This window comes from Tasmannia lanceolata, unplaced genomic scaffold, assembly GCF_043159265.1.
Source record: "Tasmannia lanceolata isolate RefF3 unplaced genomic scaffold, GAP_Taslan_0.1 ptg000003l, whole genome shotgun sequence".
Lineage (NCBI taxonomy): Eukaryota > Viridiplantae > Streptophyta > Magnoliopsida > Canellales > Winteraceae > Tasmannia > Tasmannia lanceolata.
Window position 1 is genome coordinate 36760538 of NW_027518680.1, and position 4130 is coordinate 36764667.

Below are 4130 nucleotides of genomic sequence, written 5' to 3' on the forward strand. Positions count from 1 at the left end.
GTCTTTGTTAAAAGCATAAAGGAGGGGGTAGGATTGAAATTATATGATTTAATGGGTGCCTTTGTTAAAAGCATAAGGGGGGGGGGGGGGGGGGGTAGGATTGAAATTATATGAGTTGAATGGGTGCATTTGTTCAAAAAAATTAAAAAATGTGACGTGTAATTCTCATGTGATTTTCAAAAAAATGGAAAAAACTCTCTTCTTTTCATCCCAGCTTATTGTATTATATATATATATATATATATATATATATATATATATATATATACACATTGCCTCTTTCTCATCCGATCCATGCAAAGGCAACACACCTTGTCATTTGTTTGCATTAATAACACCCAAAATGGGCCGGACGTGTATAGATGGGACCCACCCAAATTGTCACAATATTTTATTTACATACAATGTCCATTCTATTACTTTATTAAATAAAGCTCCATTATTTAATTCCCTTTATGTCTTAGTTGACATTTAACTTAACCAAGTATTTACATTAAGTACTTTAGTATATATACATATTACTCATATATCTATGTCTTTCCCTTACTTTCAAATATCACGAACTAAGTTCGCAAGTGCAACTTTATAAATGCGGGACCCGGATTGAATGGATACATATAGGTCATACGAGTAGTGAGTGGGATTGTTGCAGTGGTTCAACGGTAGATCCTGCAGAACCAAATTAGCGGGCTCCACCGCGATATTGCTCCGTAGTCTACGCTACAATCGCATTGAGTCAGTGGCCTCCATCGAGACGTAACTCTGAAGATTAACTGTTAAACCATCCCATCGTCGCACCCACTCTTCTAGCTTAGGGTCAACTACCCGAGTGACTTAGATAATCCACTCCATGACACATGCATGTAGGCTAGATTGGTGTTAGTTTTATACAGGAGAAGATGTCCAATCTTGTCCCCAACTATGAACCTTTAAGGTCTGCAAAGAACCGAAATTCCATATCTCCTTGCTTCTTAAGATCTGTGAATCTCTGAGCATGGCATTCCTACTTTGCTACCTAAGGACAAATATGTGTCAATATTACAAGCACATCTCACATATTTAAATAATAATACCCAATATTGTCATTAAATAAAAACTTTATTGATATTCAATCAATTTACACTAGTTTTTAGGGCACTAACTCTAACAATTTCCCACTTGCCCTCAAAGCCAGTCATGCATATATCTGAGACTCATCCCCTCAACATGCTTGTCAAACACCTTTTGACTAAGGGACTTAGTGAAAGGGTCCGCTCATCTGTCTATAATCTTCCGTATGACATGATACTTTCGGAAGACGTGCTTAGACTTTTGATGAAACCGTGGTTCCTTCGCCTGAGCAATCGCTCCATTGTTGTCACTAAACAGCGTAATAGGTCTCTCGATAGAGGGTACGACTCCAAGGTCGTTCAAGAACTTTCATAACCATACTGCCTCCTTCGCTACCACACTCGCTGCGATGTTTTCTGCCTCAGTTCTAGAATCTGCGATGGTCTCTTGCTTACAACTCCTCAAAGACACTGCCACATTAGCTAAGGTGAACACAAAACCCGAAGAAGACTTCATGTCATCATTGTCAAACTGAAAGTCTGCGCCGGTAAAACCAGAAACGACCAGATCGTCTGCACCATAGACTAAGCAATAATGCTTGGTTCTCCTAAGATACTTGAAAATGGGTTTAACTGTCGTCCAATGTTCAGGTCCTGGGTTTGACTGACATTTGCTAACCACACTCACAGAATGACAGATATCTGGTCTTGTACATAACATGTTGTACATAAGACTTCCCACAGCTGAAGCGTAGGGAACATTGCTCATAGCTTGCTTATCCTCACGTGTCTTAGGAGACATCTTCCTGGATAGCCTCATTCCATGCCTAAAAGTAATTAACCCTTTCTTGGAATCTGTCATATTATATCTTGCCAATATCTTATAAATGTAGGTTTCCTGTGATAGCCCGAGATTCCTATTTTTTCTGTCCCTAAACAATTTAAGTCCTAAAATTTATGAAGCTTCACCCAAATCCATCGTTGCAAATGTTTTAGAAAGCCAGAACTTTGTATTAAATAACATTCCTGCATCATTCCCAATAAGTAGGAGGTCATCTACATACAACACCAAAAATGACACAGCACTCCCAGTGGCTTTCTTGTAAACACAAGCTTTATCTATGTTTTCAGAGAAGCCAAACTCTTTGACTACTTGATCAAAACGATGATTCCAACTATGAGAAGCCTGCTTCAATCCTTAAAGGATCTTTGTAACTTGCACACTTTTCGACTACCTTCTTCAGCAGCCTCAAAACCCTCTGGCTGGAACATATAGATGTCTTCTTGAATGTTTCCATTCAAGAAAGCGGTTTTAACGTCCATCTGTCAGATCTCGTAATCGTAACATGCATCATGGCCAATAAAATCCTGATGGACTTTAACATGGCTAAAGGTGAGAAGGTTTCTTCATAATCTATGCTAGCCTTTTGAATATAACCTTTTGCCACAAGTTGTGCTTTGTAGGTCTCCACCTTCCCATCAGGGCCCTTCTTCCTCTTGAAGATCTATTTGAATCCAATAGGCTTAACGCCTTCCAGTGGATCAACTAGAATCCAGAACTCATTAGAGTACATAGAGTCCATTTCGGATTTCATGGCATCTATCTATTTTCTCGCATAGATGTCCAATATCGCCTCCCTGTAATTTAGGGTACCCGTTTCTTCTAAAATTGAATCATTTGTTTCACCCAAACAGACAAGTCTATCGGGTTGTTCGATCTCCCTAGTACTACGAAGGAGTGCTCAATTTGTGAAAATGCAAGGGTGGTCCCGAATTGGCAACAAATGAGGAGTGAGAAAATTAGGTTTCTAACAAGTTTTAACTCTTTTTAGAACTCAAACCCAATTTTGGAAATTAAGAGATCAACAATAAAATTCAAGCACACAAGTTAAATCTAAAGTGCAAATTCAAATAAAGAGCAAGAGTAAGAGAGATTGCACCCGAGATTTAAAGTGGTTCGGTCCTCAAAACGCGAGGCCTACTCCACTCCACCAACCAAACCCGTTGATGGCTTCACCAGGGATCTTCTTAACTTCGGCGAAGATCAATGCCGATTACATTTCCAACTGCCTTTGACCTTGGTGGCGATCTTCACCACGGAGAGTGGGCTACGCTTCTTCGAACACTCGCCCAATACAAAGTTCTTCACTAAGAAAGAAAGAACAAAAAAATCCCTCACAAGGGTTTACAAGAATTGTAGAAGATGTACAAATTGAGCCTATGATCCAAATCCTAAGCTTTAGAGGATAAGAGGCATAATCAAGTTTGATTCACTCTTTGGATGTTCAAATGGAGTTTAAGAGTGTTATGATTAATTATATGGAGGTTGGGAATACCCATATATATAGAAAAACCCAAATATGACCGTTTGGTGGCATAGTGGTAATTCTGGAGAAAACACCCACGGATATAAATTTGACCGTTATTAGTGTTCTCGGAGTTCCGAGAAAAAATCTCAGAGTTCCGGGAATTCAAACAGAAGTTGAAAAATGTCTACTGGACCAAATCTCGGAGTTCCGAGAAGCCTATGAAGAGCAGATTTTCACTTCTGTTTTTGGGCTTCCAATTTCTCACCATCTTGGGATTGCTATGAGGGTTCCAAGGTGTTGGAACACCACAAGGACAATCTCTTATACATTTACGGTGAGTGTTTATTTACTTAATTATGCCTCTCAAAAATCCTAAACTAGGATTGGATCTTAATATAATCTAATATAACTTAGATCTTCAATGGATTCTTCAAGTTTTCATTTGTCTTGGACTTCGAAGTCTTTGGCCTTCATGATGTGGTCCAATGAGAGTTTCTTTGGCCTTTATCCAAGCAATCTTGACTTAGCACCAATGTGATCTACAACTTAGACAATCAAACACGTGTATTGGAATCATCAAAATAAGATGGGAATGCCAAGGTGGAAACCATTAGGCTTACAATTTGGTACAGTGGGTATTTGCTCAGTCTCCTCATATCTCTCTATTGAATTCTCAGGTTGTTCCTCTAAGGCAACCCTTTCCCTGTTACATGCATTTTGGATGAACTCTTCTTCCAAGAATGCAGTGTTCTGGCTTACATAAGAATTATGT

At 39.1% G+C, this 4130-nt stretch overlaps 1 pseudogene; it reads right to left on the reverse strand.

The window, feature by feature from the left end:
* Positions 1-1419: 1419 nt before the first annotated feature.
* Positions 1420-1911, reverse strand: LOC143869746 (secreted RxLR effector protein 161 pseudogene; annotated as a pseudogene).
* Positions 1912-4130: the final 2219 nt, after the last annotated feature.